This window comes from Poromitra crassiceps (assembly GCF_964638095.1).
Source record: "Poromitra crassiceps genome assembly, chromosome: 4".
In the NCBI taxonomy this organism is placed as follows: Eukaryota; Metazoa; Chordata; class Actinopteri; order Beryciformes; family Melamphaidae; genus Poromitra; species Poromitra crassiceps.
The window spans coordinates 69,360,906-69,382,505 of NC_139626.1; positions in this window are offsets into that span (position 1 = coordinate 69,360,906).

The following is a 21,600-nucleotide window of genomic DNA, read 5'->3' on the forward strand; positions in this document are numbered from 1 at the left end:
CACAGGTGTCTGGGGTTGTTGGTGTCCAATTTTGACTCCAGCTGCCTTCCATAATCTCTCCGTGCTATTTTTATAGTGGTCCGGAGGGCATATTGTGCCTGCTTGTATTGCTCTGGTGTGCCAGAACTGAAGGCGGTGGTCCTGGCGTGAAGGGCAGCCCTGACGTCGCTGTTGATCCAGGGCTTTTGATTTGGCATTATTTTGACTCTTTTGTGGGGACTATGTCGTCGGTACACTTCTTTATGAAGCATGACACCGTCTCTGCATACTCGCCCAGGTCACCTGCAGCTTTGAACTCCTCCCACACCACTTGGTCAAAGCAGTCCCTCAGGATGTCGTCTGATTGGTCTGACCAGCAGTGGGCGGTTCGGAATGCTGGGGGTTGTTTTTTTAGTTTTTGTTGGTACCTGGGTACGAGTAGAATGGAGGCGTGATCCGATTTGCCGAACGGGGGGCGGGGGACGGCCTTGTAGCCATGGCGGATGTTTGAGTAACATTGATCCAGTGTATTACTGCCTCGGGTGGGAAAGTGAATGTGCTTGTGGAGCGTGGGCATTCTTACTCTCAGGTTTGCCCTGTTAAAGTCCCCAGTCACCACCAGGGCCATTTCTGGTTGTTTTGCCTCCTGCGCGCTGATAGCACGTTGCAGCTCTTTCAGTGCTATGGTAACGTTCGCTTGTGGAGGTACATACACACCCATGATGGTGACACTCATGAATTCTCTGGGGCTCCAGAACGGCACGCATTGTACCATTACGTACTCAAGATCTGCTGAACAGTATTTACCAATGTCTGTGATGTTTATACACCAGTTTTCGTTAATCATTAGACACACCCCTCCGCCTCTCTTTTTCCCGGATCGCTCATCTCTGTCTGCTCTGAACACACTGAATCCTGGTAGAGTGATAGAATGATCCGTTGTATCCGGAGTGAGCCAGGTTTCAGTCAGGCATAAAACGTTACATTGCGCTATGTCTTTTTGGAATTGAGCTCGCGCTCTTAATTCACATAGCTTATTCTCCAAGGATTGGACATTTGCCAGTAGAACGCTGGGTAACGTTGGCTTGTTGGCGCGCCTTCTTAGGCGGGCGAGTATCCCACCTCTCCTACCTCTTTTCCGCTGGTATTTTATAAGTTCAGGAAATTCCGTGAGGTCGGGAGCTCGCCAGTTACTGTTGGGATAAGTCCGTGCGTTCCTGAGTTGAATCAGCGCGTTCCTGTTGTATTTTTGCCCGACGCTGGTGTCGGCGTTTTTTTCCTCCTCCATTGTGGGGGGCGGGGAGCGGATGGCTGCGGTGAACAAAGGTCCCGCCGTCTGTGCAGTTTCTTGCAAAGAAAAGTGCGAAGACGCTACTATATACACTATTTAAAAACACTGTTATATACACTAGGTATTTACAAACGAATCGAAGCAACGAAATTAAAACAAAACGCGTTTACACTAAAATAAAAAGCCTATTTGTCTAAGAAGTTCACGGAGCGCTCAGCGGGTCGCCCTCTCTCGGCACCTCACTCTCTCTTTTACAACCAGCCAGGCCCTGGTGACCGACTGCCTTACACCCAGCCAGGTTACTAGTGGTATTTCAACCGCGTCCGAGGACCGACATCTCGGTCCCTATCTCCATCCCTGTGATTCTGACCGATCACAGCTCGTGAGCCCTCATCCACGATCCAGCACACTTCACGAGGCAAGCCAAAAAGCTTCGCCCCCAGCAAGCCCACAAGCTTCGCTACAAATATGTTACTTTTGTAATGAGTTACCCCCAACACTGTTACTAACTACTTCTACTTTTAGACGATTTGAACATTAACACTACTAAAACATCACTTTAGTCTCTGTGTATAACGCGAAGTGAGAATGACATCACTTTAGTCTGTGTGTAACGCGAAGTGGGAATGACATCACTTTACAGTCTGTGTGTAACGCCAAGTGAGAATGACATCACTTTACAGTCTGTGTGTAACGCTAAGTAAACAGCAGGTTTACCTCTTGCTGCCTGTGTCACAGAGAATGACATCACTTTAGTCTCTGTGTGTAACACGAAGTGAGAATGACATCACTCTACAGTCTCTGTGTGTAACACTAAGTAAACAGCAGGTGGTTTACCCTAAGCCCTCGTTCACACAGCACGCCGAAGCAACGCTCAACCGAAGCTGTACCTACGCTGTACCCACAAGTTTAATTTAGGCATCCTTGTTAACAGGCGAAGGCGTTCACACCACCCGTGTGCGTGCCACGCTGACGCCGTGCCGAAGCCACGCTCACGTCATGCCGAAGCGATCACTCAGGAGGACGGAGGCCGAATTTCCAAGCGTGACGCTGAAGCCGTGAAGCATGAAGTCAATTGGGAGATGTGGGCGGGTTCAATGCGTGAGAGTAGGCGCTGAGTGGAGCTGATCAGAGGAAAAGAGAATGCGTCTTGTGTGAACAACAAGGCGTACGTTCAGCTTGTGCCTGCTTCAAGCTTCAGTTCTGCTTACTTTCGGCGTCCTGTGTGCCCTCGTTCACCTCGTTCACGCCTTCTCTCTTCCTCTCAGCGCCTACTCTCGCGCCTTGAACCCGCCCACAACTCCCACTGACTTCATGCCTCACGGCTTCACGGCTTCAGCGTCACGCTTGGAAATTTGCCGTCAATCCTGAGTGATGGCTTCGGCGTGGCGTGAGCGTGGCTTCGGCAAGGCGTCAGCGTGGCACGCGCGCGGGTGGTGTGAACGGCTTCACCTGTTAACTCATTCACCGCCAAAGACGTCTTTGACGTGTTATCAGAAATAGCCATCCACGCCAAAGACGTGTTTGACGTGTTTTTGTTTTTATTAGTGCAGCGCCTAGTTCAAACACTTCCCCAGCCTGTGACATAGTATCAGGTCCCTAGCATCTAAGACAACATGTGAACAAACACATACCGCAGCTGTTGTTTTGAAATTGAGCAGGAGGAAAATCAGAAAACGGATAAACGCTTCCTTGTGCAGACAGGAGAAACGCCATTGAAACGCCCCTCAGCGCGCTGCACGAGCTGGTCGCCTTCCTCTGTGCCAGCCGGGAGAAAACGGGAGAAAGTAATCCAGAGAGATGTGTTTGATCATCGGAGGAATGAGGAAATGATCGATCAGAGGGCGGTGAGGACGTGTTGAATAGCCGAGGGGAAAACGGGAACGATCAAATAGCAGGGAGGATAGGACAGGGAGACATGGACGGGGACGGGTGGACCAGAACAAAACAAAATAAACACACGAACAGCTAACAAGGCAGAAGCGGCAGTCACAGCAGCCCGCTGTCCGTTCTCAAGAGCTAATCAGTTGGTTCATGAAATCGCTGGGCTGCGTGCCCTCCAGTGTTGCTCCTGGCCAATCCCGGCGCCACAGGGCATGGTTATTGCTTATCCTATGTGGGGTTAGAAATCACGCATCGTGTGTGTGTGTGTGTGTGTGTGTGTGTGTGTGTCTGTCTGTCTGTCTGTCTGTCTGTCTGTCTGTCTGTCTGTCTGTGTGTCTGTCTGCACACTCACTCACACTGAGTAAACTATATTGTTGAATGTAAAAAAGAAAAGCACTTCATGTGTATATATATATATATATATTTTTTTTTTTTTTTCATTTGTGTCATAACGAATAATATTTACATGTCTGATGTCAATACAGTTCAAAATAAAAGAATTGAGAGCGAGTTCTGCATGAGATTGTGTGATTTAGAAAAATGCCAATATCTGCAATTTATCTTGTCAGAGAGACCTTTTTGGTGAAAACAGGGTGTATATAAAGGGCTATAAGTAGAGTACAGAACATGCTAAAAGCTCACTTTTTTTTTCCTGGTGAACCCAGAGACGTACATCTTCATTTTGAGCTATTGCAAATCACTTTGGTGCTAATAGATAATTTACTGTGGGTCTTGAAAGATTACCAACAATTATGAAAATCTTTGGCCTGTGCTAAATATTGGCAGTCCTAAACTGGCCATGAATGAGTTAACAAGGACGCCAAAATGAAACTTGTGGGTTCAGCGTAGAGCTTAGGTTGAGTGTTGCTTCGGCGTACTGTGTGAATGGGGGCGTAGTGTACGACGTGATACGCAGGTTCGCAGTATGTATACCCACTAGGAAAGCTCCAGGATTTCAGCACCGGAGTTGGTGCACCGGATGCACGTGCAACCCCTAGTGGCCAGATGATTTTTTTATTTTATTTCTACATAATAAACTATTTAGATGTCCCCCATTTGCGTGAGATAGACCGCGAGAGACCGAGGCAGATAGAGGGAAAGAGAGATAAAGAGAGAGAGAGCGAGAGACAGAGAGGGAGAGAGAGCCACGGCTGGCACCCAGCTGCTTGTTAACTTCACTTAACGACACTACTGCAGCCTGAGAGACTCGTAAGTAGGCTACTCCCAGTAAAAAAAATATATATAACAATACCAATAGCGTGCAAATATAAGCTACTTAAACATAAAATAGGATACCAATATTAATGCAACAGTGGGCCTGTATCTTCTTTGTACAAAGCTCACCAATGTTGTTTTAGCACAATTGAAGACGGCCTCAAATATTTCTCAACAGCATCCTGTCTTTGAGATGTCATTTGCAGATATTTCTCTACACTGCTGTTACAAAGGACATTTATAAATTCCATTAGCTGCTCTTATTCTTAATGTTTTGTTCAAATGAACCAGTAATGTAGCCTACTACAGTTACAGTATGGTTCTACTTCAGTATAAGCTATTAGTACATTGTTCTACTAGAAAAGATTGACTAACTTTAATGCTATGGTTGGAAGGCACAAACATGCCATGCATTTGATATCTGAACAGAAGCCATGAATCCCATATTAGCAACCTGTCTGTTCTGTTTTATTGTAGCCTACACACTTTAGTCACATGTGTTGCTTACTGTAGGCTATTTACATAGCCTGAGAGTTGGGACAGTAGACCCTTCTCACGGGGTCTTTTTTGTCGAAAAGGCCGGGTTAACAGAGGTGCAAGCAAAACACTAATGAGGGCTTCAAACTTCCATGATTGGAATTTGGAAACCCTCATTAGTGTTTTGCTTGCACCTGTTTATTAGACAATTATTTTTTCATCATTGTAAAGCCACCGCACAGTGAAGAGGATACTAATGTGAAGATTAGCCTCTTCATTTTGCTCTCAGAGTGCATCAGATTCATGCGTTTTACTTTAAAATGTACAAAACCCGCCAATCAGACTAATATTTTTATCCGCATGGTGCTACCCCTGTTTGCAAAGCCTAGAATCGCCTATGAGTGAGTGAGAAACGGAATCTCAGAAACTGAATAATGACATAATAACAGTATAATCCTAATGTTAATTTAAAATGAGATATTCCTCTAAATATGGCTAAAAAACATCCAAACGTCCAAAAAAAGTAAATTTTTCACAGTCCCTTCCTTGCAGCACCCCCTACCTAAAAACAGTTCCAGTGTCCCTGGTGGTGACTGGTCAGCCATTCATTTTTCCATAGACATTTTGTAAAATGCTTATAATTTTTTTTATTTGCTTGGTCAAACAAAGCGATTCAGTTATATTTAGAATCAGCATTTTACTTGGACAAAAAAAATTGTTTAGTTTTTATCTTGTTTTCCCCCTTCTTGTGTCCAAGTGTGTGTGTGTGTGGGAGGGGGGGGGGTGCGATGGGTAGGGTGGCCCCTGGGAGCTTCAGTGCCCAGGGGCCCCTGGGGGTGTTAATCTGGCTCTGCTATACAGTAACCATTGATAGTATACAGTAACCTCTCTCCCTGCACCATTGCACCATGCAACAATAGCTTAACCCGAGTGGACAATTCTGGTATAGGCTATTGAAATAGGCTATAATTAAAATCTCACACATCCCTACCCTATTAAAGAAACAAATATTTTTAAATGTGTATGTTATAGCATATGAGCGAAACAACTAATTAAAAGGCTACTAATTACAAAAGCATCAATTTTCGTTACGAATCCGAACTGGTTCATCCTCCAATGCCCTCTTCCCTCTCTCGTTCTCTCCCCCCCTCTCTCTCTGACTCTCTCCCTCTCCCCATCTAGGCTATCTTTTCTCTCTCCCTCTTTCTCTCTCTCACTCTAGTCCCGAAGCGGATAGAGACTGAGAACTGAGTCTACTCTCAGTGAGGAGGAAGCTGCTGACGTGACGCTGTGGTTTTATGGGCATGCCCACACCTCCACAATGCTTTTGGGCATAAACACGCCTATACGGAGATGTGCGCAGAGATGACATGAAGCGCAGCGGGCCGACACGCCTACAATTAGGGCTTTGTGCAGCGATATTCCAGCGCAAAACGGGCGATAACGCAAAATTACCGCCATTGGGAAGATAGGGCCCTTAAAATACGTATTTTCAGAAACGTCTATGCAGAAACGTTGCATTGTCAATGCATTGTGCACTTTGAAAGCTTGGAGGTCGGAAATCTGAAATTTCAACTGGGAAATGCCGACCTCTGAGTTGTCTGAAATGCAGCATTAAGCACTCAAATCCCTCCTTATTTGTGACAAAGAATGATGTCACACTTGAGAGGACCGTTATCCCCCTTTCTCTAAAGCCAAAGTGAACTCTCTCTCTCTCTCTCTCTCTCTCTCTCTCTCTCTCTCTCTCTCTCTCTCTCTCTCTCTCTCTCTCTCCTGCCTTGTTGGTAACCGGAGAGTGCTTAGAATCAGTCAGATTATCACTTAGTAAAGAGCTTCTAAATTCAAGCACATGGTTATGCAACAATAAGCTATCAATAAACTATCCTTGCACTTAGGAAAATCTGAATGTTTTTGGAACAAAGCATAAATTAAGGGACCAAGCCAGTTTTTCGGTAGAATGTAATGGTATTAAGTTACAGGAAAAGTGTTGTGTAACGTATTGTGTTGTGTAACTGATCCAATTGGATCATTGTGTTGTGTAACTGATCAACTTGGATCAGTGTATGACGGGTGAAGCTATGGCCCTCTCTGTCATTGGGAAAATTCACTCAAGGACAAAGTATTTATCAAGAATATTAAAGTTCCTTGACAAGAAGACCATGAGGACTTTAGCTACCTCTTTCATTCAATGTCACTATTGACCTGTATATCCTGGTACAGTGGTTTAACTAAAGGATCAAAAGACAGGCTTCAAAAAGCCCAGAACAAAGAGGGTCATCCTTAAACCTCAGCCCAAGAACGCACATTAGCCCAACCCATTTTAAAGAGTTAAATTGGTCCCTGTTGAAGGTAGAGTTCAACAGCTTAAACTTATCATGGTCTATTGCATGATCTTTGCCCAAACTATTTTACTAAGTACTTCCAGTTTGTTCGGGACACTCATAGCCTGAACACGAGAGCTAGCATAGCAAACGTGAAACTATCCAATCCCCACCTGTATCTTGGGGGAAACAACCTCCAGGAGCTACCCAGACTCCAGAAACCCAGGCACAAGCAGAACCTGCATACCCACACTTGAGCACACTCCCCAGGATACAAGCAATAAGCCATCCCCCCAAAATCTCGTGTAAAGAGCTGTGACCAGAGAGGGGGGGATAGTGCAGGCAGTGCCTCGCTATTCCCCTCTAGAACGTATTTTGGGTCAGAAATGTTCATACTATAGATCAGGGGTTCCCAAACTGTTTCATCTTGGGGCCCAAAATATACATTTTGTGTCTCCCTGCGACCCAAACTCACAAAAAATATAAGGTAATGAGTTGCCATGACAACCAGTTGGCAACCCACTCTGAACCACATGCTAAAATAAAGTCAGATTACTCTTCTCGGCTTACGGAAAAACTCCAATATCTGTCTATGTATTTTAAATCGTAGCAAACTACAATCATTCAGTCCAAACATACATAAACATAAAATTTGAGGTAAAAAAAAAGACAGTAACAAGAGCAAATGTAATTAAGAAAGTGGAAAAATGTGTAACTGTTCCGGACCTGTAGGACCTCTGTGAGACAATGCTTCTGATCTGTTTCAGTATTGAAAACATTTTGATTTCTTCCAGCTCCAGTCTCGTTCCCTCTGGAGGCGAGGTACCGGCCCATCCTGGAGGTAAAGCTGATCCAGCATGATGCAGTATGAGTCAGTGATGCTTTGTCACCAAGCTAAAGCAATAGCTTAGCCTTAGAGCAAATGTTTTCACATCAAGGACCCTAAACTGACACAAATTAAGCCACAGACCCCCATTTACTAAGATTTTGTCCCACGGTCCCCCATCTGATCCAATTTAGATTTTTCTTTATTACAGAATGTAACAGGTTCGGTTCTCAAAATAGAATTAGACTCGCGTCTAGACAAACCGAACCTGTGACAAACCACAACAGAACTGACTGAGCACAAGGTTATCATACAGGGAGTCAATAAACGGGAGTTGGCTTACCTAAGACAGGCCGGGGCGCCGACAGTAGACCAGTCGAGGCAGACGGCCCTTGCTTCGCTGAACACCCCAAGCTATGGTATGGAAGCTAGCTACAAGCAGCTCCCCTTCAGTAGAGTGGGGACGCTATTATAAAAGTATATCACACACACACTCACAACCATACGTGAAAACAAAAGGTAAGAGACTCTAGAGAACAGGAGCTACAGAGAATACATGGCTTTCTTCATCACCCTAGCAGAGACTGCGCGCAGCTAAAATGCCACATCATTTACCCTACTCAGCCTACTCCCACTTCCTGTCTAACCCGGTGCTCAGTCATAAATCACATGACACAACTAACCAGGGGGTATCTGACAATCACATTATCGACCTGTGACAGAGACCCATGACCAAAACAGTCACATGTCATTGTGTTACTTATGGATGGTATTAGGGGTGTCACGATACACTCAGTTCACGATACGATACGTATCACGATACTGGGTTCACGATAACGATACGATACGATACGATTTTAACAATATTTTTTTAAACTTGAATAATGACAATATATGACTGGAAAAGTAGTATTTTATTTGAAATGCACAAATACAAAACATGCTGTTGTGGGAAATTGTTATTACAATAACAACTAGAAAAAACATGAGATTGGAGATAAGGCTTATCTTGAAATAGAATGAGTTACACCGTCACTTAGATTTACTTTGAACTAAAAGGTTTCTCAGCAGTATAAATTCTCATTATGCATCTTCAGTTTTTCTTCAAACTCAAACAACAAGACTTGCATCTTCAGTTTTTCCTGTCAAGTAAACAGTTTTGCCAGAAACTCAATTGAATGGTTTCTCTCCTGTATAACTTTTCATGTGTCTCTTCAGAGACTTGTTCAACTGAACTACTTTCCACACATTGAACTTCAACAAACAAAGACGTTTCTTAGTCTATTAAAAAAAAAAAAAAAAAAAAAAAAAAAAAAAAAAAAAATTGCGATATGATATTTCATCTCAACGATACATATCGTGACGTTTTACTATCGCGAAATTTCGTGGGACGATATATTGTGACACCCCTAGATGGTATTATAGTAAAAATAAATTATTCCCCTTTTTTTGCTGGGACCCTCAATAGAACCCAGTCAAGGACTCCTGCAGGTCCCCGGACCCCACTTTGAGAACCAGTGGCAGCAGTCATAACCTTGACATTCTCTCTGAGGGCTGATAGCAAAGTCAGGAAACACTTACTATTAATGCAGTCAATTTCCCAGCTGAGTCCAAAATGTATGACAGCGTATTTTGGCCACTGTAGACAAAGATGTAAGTTTGATTTGGGACATTGGGGTGATTTTTCCTTTGACCTCTGCTAGGTGAGGGGTGTTTAACAGCTGAAAGTAGAGACAGACAGGAAGGACTGGCACAGAGAGTGGGATGGCATGTGAGTAAGCTGGGTCATATTTGAACTCAGGAGTCTGTTTACATGGCACGTGTCTTAGACCACTGAGCCACCAACATGCCCCAGAAACTCAAACCTTCTGAGATTAAAGTCAGTAAATTTGCAAGAAATTGTTGCTGCTGTTGGACTGCTTCATTTTGCATGGTATAGGTCAGGTTGAGTCGATGCCTCGTCAAAGACGCTGGGGGCGTGGTAAGGGTGGGGTAAATCCTCCCGTTCTCCCCATTCAGCATATAGTTAGCATTTAGCTGCTAGCCCAGCCCAAGCAGACACGATCGGTGATTCAACCACCGCAGTAAACGCACATCTGAACAGACGTCTATGTACCTGCTCTAGAATCCCCAATCCTGTAGTGTAGAGCCGCAGCACCGTCTTTTGGTGAGTCAGCCCATTGGGATATATGGGGGTTTTTACCCCACTCGCGCGCCAGCCATATAACATTTTGTGGACGTTCCCACACAGACTGACTGTATCTGTAGGATCAACCAGGTGTGGGTTGTTAGATCAATTCTAAATAACAGCTCTGTTTCTTGTATGACCACATATCCTGTGCGCTCAGAGTTTGGTTCCCCCGGACCCCATGTCCCAGTTCCACCTGAAGAGAGGTTCCCCAGAGGAGGAGTTCCCTGACCTGGGCAGGAACTCCACCCTGATGGGGCAGATCCTCACCCCGCCATGTACCGCCGCCAGTTCACCCGCTGCACCCACAGCGGCGTCATCTTTGATGATGTCATTCGTCCGGGCCTCGAAGAACCAGGTGATGTCAGTGTGATGTCAGCTTAACGTTAGCCAGTTCCTGTGGGATTACATCCAGGAAAAATGTCAATGCTAGAATGAATCGTCCAGAGGGACATGAGGAGTGATGGTTGGGTTTAGGCATGGGGTGTGATGATTGGTTGGGTTTAAATTTACTCATTTACTCAGAGTGTACATTCTTTCAGACACACATACGGGTATTTGGCTGCATTTGGGGGCGGGGCGTCAATCTGTGGTTGCGGAAGTCCCATTGAGAACCCATTGAGAATGCTAGAAATGCGTGAATTGTCATCTTTTTCAGTCATAGTGCAAAACTTTGTTGAAGTGGTAGGCTATAGTGCAGGGGGCTACAACAACCACCATCTTATGAAAGATAGTCGTTTTTAACATTTTTTGCCATATAGAGGAATATCTCATTTTAAATTAAGATTAGGATACTGTTGTGATGTAATTATTCAGTATTTTCTCCTTTTCTCACTCATTCAGAGCAAAGAGGGAGATATATAGCATGATGATAATGCTCTATATCTCCCTATTTGCTCTGAATACACCAGTTAACATGACACAGACTTAACATGATAGAAATATTATCAGCGAACTTAATGACTAGCCTAATTATTCTGATGTGAATGGCAATGATTATATCAAGAAACATTGACTCCTCTCTTTGCTGTATAGTGGGAGGTGCATTTTTGAGTAGGCTATTAAAATAGCATGTCAAGTTCACATTTCTCCATTGCCAGATTAAACAATTCGTATTGGTTGTTGGTTGGTTCAACACAACATGTGCGCGCATGCACGCTTCTTCTTCTTCTCTAGCCTACAAGCATGTAACTTCCTTGATTGTTATTGTTGATAATTCTATTTAAATAGGCTACATTTTCAGTATATCAATAATGCAATCATTTCCCGAAACATTCCTAAACAAGAAAGGAACATAGTGCACTGCAAAATATTTTTAATTACATTTGTAAAAAAAAGAAATGGGGGGGGGGGTCATCTCGCCACTGAAGTTTCAGTTTCATATGTATCTTAAAAAAATATGTGCAGCACCAGTAGCCATTCAGTCAAAATGGGACGATATGTTGGACATGTGCATCCCATGGGACAAAGCTTTTTCTTGCATTTACACAACTACTATACCTTTGATGTATCCATTAGAATTTTACAATTAAAGCGAATCTATAGGCACTTGCCTACTAAAACGATGCTTAAAAAATGGAGCATCCAACAGTGTGATTTGTGTAGATTTTGTGAGGAGGAAGAGGAGAGTGATTTACATTTATTTTGTTATTGTCCGGAAGTTGCATTATTTTGGATTCAACTTGAAGAATGGATCTCTGTTTACAGCACACATTTGAATAGTTGTCCTGTAACCATAATGTTTGCGGATTTAAGGGATGATGAATATGTAACTATATGATAGGGAAAGCATATATATTTAAAGGTATGAAAATACACCAATTAGATATTGAACATTTTAAAAAAATTCTAAAATTTCAGTGGATTCGTGAAAGGGATATTAATAGAAATAAAAAACGGAATTTAATTTATGAACGTGGGTGGGAAACTTTCCATACAGTTTACCTGAGTTTTCACTCTCTTGGCTGCTCCATACAGTTTACCTGAGTTTTCACTCTCTTGGCTGCTCCATTCAGTTTACCTGAGTTTTCACTCTCTTGGCTGCTCCATACAGTTTACCTGAGTTTTCACTCTCTTGGCTGCTCCAGACAGTTTACCTGAGTTTACCCAGTGTTTCTTGTGCCTGTAGGCTTCCTGTTACTTCTGTGTTGAAAATTCTTCTCCTCTCTGCTGCACCACTTGTCTGTCAGCCCGTCTGCCTGCTCGGCCTGGATCACAAACTCCCTGTGGCTTCCAGCTTCCATCCATCTTATCATTCACATCCCCTTGACCATCGTTTTGCAAATAAACCTTTTAATACTCACCGCATGTCTGTGTCTTTCTTTGGGTCCAAGCTAGCGGTAAAAGTCTGTAGATGTTTAACAGATTATCTATAGAGCAATAAGAGTCCATGAACATATTCTCTGAGTAGATTAGTTGAACTTGAACCACTCACAAACCACGGGGTGTGGCTGATGGACATGATCTCTGTTATACAGATTATGTTATACTGAGACTCAGGTCCCTGAGAGCCAACTCGCTTAAAAGGTTCTCGACTATTTGGGATCCTTTTTTGGCCTACTTTGATGAGCTTAAGAATGATTAGTGTCTGAGGCTCTCCTGTCTGGTTTCTCGTGGACCCCTTGTGTGGGACCCCATGCACAATATCTATTACAGATACAAGCACCTTATGCGGCTGATAGCAACATGTAATGTTGAACGTTGAGGATGTATGTTTTGTTTTATTTTATTTCCTGTGGCTGAGCCTGTTTATTTGTCTTGTTTGGGTATTATTAGTACTGCCTTGTCCATGTAGTGCATTCATAAAGCCGTTGCTTTTACCACAGAATTTCAACTACATAATGTAAACGTGAAGTTGACCATCACTTGCATAACCACTAAACATCTGTAGATTTTCATCTGGACTCCCCAAGTAAAGTGAAAACTAGCTGATAGCCTACAAATTCACCTACATACAAGTAGATATGGAAGTTGATTATTGCATAACCACTATTATGTAGATTTTCATCTGGACTACCCAGGTAAAGTGAAAACTAGTCTACAGGCAATTTGTATCCATTCCATACTATTCATGAATAATTTGACTGTACAGATACAATTTATAAGGCACATTAGGCAAACTGCCAAACAAGATGGACTATGGTTTTAATGGATTAAAAATAATTGTATGAGGCCAGCAACACCTGCCTTAGGCTATTAACACTTAACTGGTTAAACAGCGAGGGGACACATCCTAACGATTAGCCTAGTCCCAGGGCATCACTATACTTTTTAGATTTGGACAAACCGGGTCGTCCAGCAGAACTCCCACAATGGCCGAAAGCCACGCCACAGCACAGTGCAACAATCAAGTAAGCCGGCGGCGTGGTAGGTGGAAGGGGTGGGATTGGTGGACCTGAAGCATTACTGATTTCCAACTTTGTTGTCGGTAGAGAGCTGGTTTGAGCCCAGTTTTAACTTTTTTTAACACCAACAACCTGGCTATAGGCAAGTAAAACAACTTGGTTGGGTTTAGGCAACCATAACCCTTTAGTTGCCTAAACCCAACCAAGTTGTTTTGCTTGTCTAGCCTTCACCAAGTTGTTTTGGTTGCAGTTTGACAGTCAGCTCTCATTGAGATCAAAGCTTCCTGTGTGCCGACTGTGTGTGCAAAAGGGAATGTTTGCAGCCGTTATGTTGAAGACAGGCAGTTTGTGGTTCAGACAAGGTTTCCTGTTTGAAAACCTGCTACATTTGCCTGCTGTCATGCAAATTGTTTCACCAGAGAGGATTAAGGAGAAGGCAGAGAAATACTATAATAATCAATCAATCAATCAATCAATCAATCAATCAATCTTCACCAGGGCCCTTGAAAAAGTCGTAACCCCGGGGCCCATGGCTACTTTAATCCGGCCTTGACTGTGGCACGGCTTTCAGCCATTGTGGGAGTTCTGGACAGGTGGGGGGGGGGGAATGTCTTTCGGCTTGAGGAGAAATTGGTCTGAGGGCAGAGAAGGCCGGCTGGAGCCTTTCTGCAATATCCCTTTAAATATGGTGCATTCAATATGTATCATCAACGCATAGGTCCTTGTGATAGAAATGAAGATCATAAGCGTGTCCAAGTTTTCTCAGCTGTGGTTTATTTTAAGTTACAGCGATATAATAGACAGGTCAAGAACCGTGGTGAGAGTATATGAGAGCTGTGAGGTAGTGGAGTGCATGGAGGATAGAGAAAAGTGGCAACCTCCCCATTCAGTGATGTTGACTATATGCTTTGTCAGAGCCAAAACAACCAGCCCCATCATTCTGTTTCCCAACCTCCTCCTCCAAGGTCACCTTAACCCCACGACCAGTTTGAGAACATCACCTGTCTCACTCTCGCCCATAATTAGCCAATATCAAAAATCATACTTCAATATCTAGAACAACATCCTCTCATGAGGTTAAAGCACCCATGGCTGTGTTTTGGCCCTCATTATCCCATGTTTAACATTCGGCGCTTCAGAGAAACGGCCACCAGTGTGTTCAAAAGTTAAAATCCCTCTACAGGGGAGACGGGTCGCAAAAGTCATAAGGGAGCTGTGATAGACATTGTGTGATGCCTTTGTATAGATCAGGAAATCAGTCACTCGTTGGAAATTAATACAGGGGGATTTATTGAATAGAACAATTCATCTGTACAGACAAGTTGCAACATCCACTGTGAAAATGAAAGCAAAGCTCAGAGTGAAGGTGCTCACTCGTTTATGAAGTAAACAGTCTCGCCCCCTCCTTCTGACTTCCTCTCAAGCTGGTCACGTGACCCGTTTATCTCAGGCAGCATGGTTCAAAGGATGCAGTTTGACAGTCAGCTCTCATTGAGATCAAAGCTTTCTGTGTGCCGACTGTGCGTGCAAAAGGGAATGTTTGCAGCCGTTATGTTCTAGACAGGCAGTTTGTGGTTCAGACAAGGTTTCCTGTTTGAAAACCTGCTACAGCTTCTTTTTTTTCTTCTTTTTTTCCCACAATTTATTTAGTCTTTGCATTTACAACTGTAAGTCAATCATCACAAATGTATACAACACTACTCATGCACATTGTTTCACCAGAGAGGATTAAGGAGAAGGCAGAGAAATACTTCATCATCACTTCATCAATCAATCAATCAATCAATCAATTTTCACCCAAAGGGCCCTTGAAAAAGTCGTAGCCCCGGGGCCCATGGCTACTTTAATCCAGCCTTGTGGACGACCCGGTTCGGCCAACACTAAAAAGTATACTGATGCCCTGGGACTTGGCTAATTGTTAGAATGTGTCCTTTCACTGTTTAAGCCGGTGTGTGAAATTAAGACAGTGTTAATAGCCTAAGGCAGGTGTTGCTGGCCTCATACCATTTTGTTTTTATTAAAACCATCAGTCCATCTTTTTTTGGCAGTGATGACAAGTGTCACAATTCTCTTTGCCTAATCTGCCGTATAAGTTATGTGTGGGGAGAAATACAATTTTTGTACAACTTGGTACTTCTGCTTCATCTGTACAGTTAACATTTTCATGAATAGTAAATAGCCTGTAGACTGTCAACTAGTTTTCACTTTACTTGGGTAGTCCAGATGAAAATCTACAGATGTTTAGTGGTTATGAAAGAATCAAGTTCCATATCTACTTATTCACCTTATGTAGAAGAGACCGTCTGGCTTGAGAGACTAACAGGAAGTGTAAATACAATCGGAAGTTCCGATTGTATTTACACTTCCTGTGACTCATAATGTGAGTCAAACTAGCTTTGACCAGGTGAGTCAGACTAGTTTGAGCAGGTAAAACATCTGGCGTTTTGAACAGGAAGTCGTGATAGTGGGCGGGGCTGCATAAGGTGAATATGTAGGTGAATTTGTAGATCAACTCGTTTGCACTTTACTTGGGGAGTCCAGATGAAAATCTACAGATGTTTAGTGGTTGTGCAAGTGATGGTCAACTTCATGTTTACATTATGTAGTTGAAATTCTGTGGTAAAAGCAACGGCTTTATGAATGCACTACATGGACAAGGCAGTACTCCACTCGTGGTTTGTTGAGTGATTGGTTCAGTTCAACTAATTTATTCAGAGAATATGTTCATGGACTGTTATTGCTCTATAGATACTCTGTTAAACATCTACAGACTTTTACCGCTAGCTTGGACTCAAAGGAAGACACAGACATGCGGTGAGTGGAGATGAAAATGTTTATTTGCAAAACGATGGTGGTCAAGGGGATGTGAATGATAAGATGGATGGAAGCTGGAAGCCACGGGGAGTTTGTGATCCAGGCCGAGCAGGTAGACGAGCTGACAGACAAGTGGTGCAGCAGAGAGGAGAAGAATCTTCAACACAGAAGTAACAGGAAGACTACAGGCACAAGAAACACTGGGTAAACTCAGGTAAACTGTCTGGAGCAGCCAAGAGAGTGAAAACTCAGGTAAACTGTCTGGAGCAGCCAAGAGAGTGACTAGCATTGGTGGTACCAGTGAAGCGGAACAGCTGATGAGGTTCAGCAGTTTTATTGGAGACCAACATGGCTGAACTGTGACACAGACACAGCGAAACAGTTGAATCCCCCCACTAATAAGCTGTTGAAACTTTGTGGAAGATTGGTATATATAATCTTGAACATTTAGTTGATCATTAGAATGTTCGACAAATATTAATTAAATGTTGACTAATTCTTGAATATTCAGGTTGTTGAACATTTGTAAAGCATAGGTTGAGTGCATAGCTCATCTTCAACTAATTAATTCTGAGAATCACTGTTCATGAATTGTCACATATAGTCTATAGATCATATGTTAAACATCTACAGACAAAGCTGAATTGATGAATTGTTGAATGTCAACTAATAAGCTGTTGAAACGTGACTAATATTCTGTAGACTATCTGTAGGCGGACTATCCAAGTAAAGTGTTACCCTATATGGAACAAGTAGTAAACGCCACAGTAAGCGCCACAAAGTCAACGTTGCAGTCACTTAAAAACAAACGATCGCAGATGATCCATACTGTAGTGTAGGGGGACAGTGATGACAACATTGTCTCTGCATAGAGAACATTCTATGATCGTCCTGGGTAATCTCACATGTGTATCATCACACGTTTGTTCAATGTTGTTAACGATAAGTGGCTGTGTGTGTGTGTGTGTGTGTGTGTGTGTGTGTGTGTGTGCATGTGCACGTGTGTGCGCGTTTGCGTGCACACAAGGTGATTTTTCAGGTCCTGTCTCGGTGGGGTGTATTGCGGGCGACGCCCAGTCCTATACGTCCTGTTCTGTGACTTCTTCGACCGGGTCATCGAGGCGTTCCACAAACAGAAGGTCACCAGCCAGACGCCAGCCAGCGACTTCAACTACGACAACTTAAAGGTCAGTCAAGGTCACCAGCCAGACGCCCGCCAGCGAATTCAACTACGACAACTTATTTGTTCTTTTTTTTCCAGATTTTTTATCCCATTTTTATCCCCCATTAGTGCTCATTTTAATTTATTTACCCTGGTTGCTGCTCCACCCTCTGCCGATCTGAGGAGAGCTCCATGCTTCCTCCGAGACATGGGCAGTTAGCCAGCCGCTTCTTTTCACCTGACAGGGGAAGCTTCACCGGTAGGACATAGCACGTGGGAGGATCATGCTATTCCAACGAGTTCCCCTCCCTCCTGACGGAGCCGGATTTTGTAATTGGGGCAGATTAATTGCCCTAAGGCTGAGGCTATAGTTCAGTGACGATGTCATCAATGATGTCATCGAATCGGGGAGGAACCAGACAGAGACGATGGCTTCCGCCCCATGGCTGTGCAGGTGACCTGATGGAGTCAGATTTTTTAATTAGGTGATTGCCCTATTGTCTGTCTTCAGTGATGTCATCCGTGATGATGTCATCAGTGATTTCATAGAGCAGGCGAGGCCGCAATGCGCAGTGGTCATCAGTGATGTCATAAGAGCAAGTGAGCAAGCTGCAGGCCGGGCGAGGGAGCAAGTGAGCCCGCACAGCGGTCGAGTGAATGTTCGAATTGCTGCACAGATTTGGGTTTGGCGATTCATTCATATCCTGGGTAAAGCTGATATATGCTAGTCCAACATGTTCAGTTATAACCAATGGTGACAAGTCAACCAGGTTTCCATTATTTCGCTGAGCAATAGCAGGCCGCGCTGTGGCCTGATATTGCTTCACGTCATTTCTGGCTCCAGATAACCTCAAGGCTTACATCATGGCCACCTAATCATCCCTCATTACTTAATTGGCTCTTTCAGTCCTCAACTCTCCACCGTGATAGCTGATGTGTGGGCTGCCGTGCAGCACCCAGGTGGGTGCTACATATCGGCAGGGGTGAAAATGGTTTGAATTTCTTACAGGAACTATACTACCCCAACCTTCATCGTTTCATATTGTCCTCCTCCCGCCCCCAGCTTCATGCATCCCTGAACACACACATCCATTTTTTGAATGCCTGTATGGTGTAGAAATTAGAAACACTTGACAATGTATAGTGAATTATTTAGGCCTGTTTAAACATTACAACAACAGACTCTCCTATGTGGACTATCATGTGTGATTTCAACTCTCCTTTTTGACCAAAACATTTACCACACACTGAACAATTAAATTGTTTCTCTCCTGTGTGAACTATTATGAATAACCGCGGTAGGCTACATTGTATGCTTTGGTGCGATGTAAGATTTTGTCTTTCAATAATAATATCCTCATTGCAGCCTTGCTGTAGTTGTTGGTGTTGTTGCGGTTATTTGACTTTCTGACCACCCGCCTCAGTGCTTATTATGAGGCCAGAATAACAGATGCTGCCCTTGGCCATTGGGAAGGCTAACCATTTACTTTTGGCTTTATTGATTGTGTATGATTCGTATCTATGATTTTATATTATTGCATGTTTTTGTAGATTGTTGGGACTTCACTGGCCTGGAACAAACTGCTGGACTGGGGGGAATGAATAGCTGTGCCAAAAAAAGAAGAAGCTAGGCCTATGTGCTGTAGCCTATTGTATTTTTAATTTTACATTTTTTATATTTTTCATTTGCAAGTTCAACTGTCAGCTGAGCTCTGTTATTGAAGCTTTGGCTAAAGCCCTGAATTTTACAATGATGTTTTGAAATAAATATGTTTAAAAATCGTTTGTGTGTTAAAAGCTTGTGTTACGTTTTCATTAGCGTTAATATATTACAGTAATTTATTTTCAATGTCCGCTATCAAGAGCAATTTGGTTAGGCCTAGTAAAATCGTTGGGCTGGGTGCAGTGTTTGTGGTGTGGGAAATGTGTTAAAAGCTTGTATTACGTTTTCATTAGCGTTAATACACTAAGGAAGGTATGTGACCATCATTCATTTCAATGTCCGCTATCAAAAGCAATTCAGTTGGTTCATGAAATCGCTGGGCTGTGTGCTGTGCAGTGGTTGTGGTGTGGGAGATTTGAGCTGTCAAAAGAAGACAAAATACTTTCTCCTGGCCAATCCCGGCGCTTGACTGCTGCGTAGGCGGGCACAGGGCGTGGTTTTGGCTTAACCTATGTGGGTTTCGAAATAACGCAGTATGGACAGACAGCCGAGCAGCAGCAGCGCCATCAGAAGCTGCGTGCTTATAGCCTACACAGCACGGATTAAAACCACAGGTCTAAAACACTGCATTGGAACAATTTAGAAGCAATTTATGAGAGAGACTACTGTTGTTTATGTTACCCTAACGACATAACGTCAGCACAGATGTGTTTCCTTGTTGGAAATTATGCAATCGTGTGCTTCTGCAGCAATCGGATTTTGATTGACAGCAGTTGCGTGTCTTCCAGGAACGCCGTTCAGGCACAGAATTTCTTAACGGAACTGAGTTCCGGACGGTTCCGGCCCACTTTCACCAGTGCATATCGGTGGTAGATGAGTTGAGTCGCCCCATATGTGAAACATTTTGAGAATTTAGAAAGGCGCAATATAAATGCACTACTGCTGCTAGTACTGCTGATAGCAGAAATTTGACCTATACACACTGTGATTGTGTGTGTGCGTGCGTGCGTGCGAGATGAGTCTTGTTCGAGGCGTTGAAGACTTCTGCTTCCCGACACACTGCAGCCGAGGAGAGCGCAGACAGCTCCTCTCTCTGGCCACCACAGGTACTTCAGCGTTTCACTCACACTGCTCATTATATTTCTGTAATGTACATGTAATGTAAAAGTAAAGTATCTGACAGCCAGTGTTTTGTGTCATTATAACATATTTCAGTTTGATCTGCCCAACAAACTTATAATGAAATTGCCTAGCTGGACGGTGTTTGTCAGTCACCTTTTGAGTCACGAAAGTGACATCGGGCCGGTCCCAAGGCCCCCGGGCAACCAATACCACATGGTCCGGGCCCAGGCTGTTGTGTGGTTTTAGGTCTGGCTCTTATGTGGTTTTAGGTCTGGCTCTTACGTGGTTTCACACTGGCTCTTACATGGTTTTATGTAGTAGCATGGTTTTATGTTTGTAGCGAAGCTTGTTGGCTTGCTGGAGGCGAAGCGTTTGGGCTTGCCTCGTGAAGTGTGCTGGATCGTGGATGAGGGCTCACGCGCTCTGATCGGTCAGAATCACGGAGATGGAGATAGGGACCGACATGTCGGTCCTGGGACGCGGTTGAAATACCACTGGGATGACTGGGTGTAAGGCAATCAGGCACCAGGGCCTGGCCGGTTGGAAGATGGCCAGGATTCAGTTCGGGTCCGGATTTGGTCGCGGTGAAGGTATACATCATGAAGGAAAGGGAATCTCTGGAATCAAGCTGGAATCTCTTGGATGAGGTTAGTCAAGTCTAGAAGTGAGTCGCCTTAAAGTTAATATCCCAGTTGTGGCTTATATGCTCGCGTTTCGGTGTATGACATCACGTCATTGGTGATGTCACAACGTTCTAGGGAGCTATGACATCATCGATGTTATGTCTGACATTGCCGATGACCTCACAGGTGAGCTCTATGCTATGACATCATCAGTGTCATTGTTGATGATGTCATCATCATTACGTCGTGGCGCGCCGGCTGGTGGGCATCGACTGCCCCAAGAACAGGCTTGACGGTGGGCCATTATGGGCCCTTTTCTACAGCCGCTCCCAGATTCCTGTGGGGAATCTGTATTCTTCCAGAAATGGCCGGAATGGCCCTCTAGTCCCACCTGGTATAGGCAGGGCTTGGTTGATTATTCTGGGAGTGAGGGGGGCTGCGGTCCGCCTGGTCACCAGCCGCACGCCGTTGTCCAGTCCCGTACATCACAAGAGCCAAGATTTGGTGACTGTCCTCGTTGGCCAGGATGTGTGTGGGATCCTACTGCAGTAGCGAGCTGTAATGGCCTCTGGGGGCTGGAGCTTCCAGTTGACGAAACTCAGCGGCGTGAGGTCGGCGCGGGAGCCGCTCAGGAGCCAGGGGTCTATCCATCCTACCCATCCTACCCAGCTACTGCGGTAGTGAGGAGCCT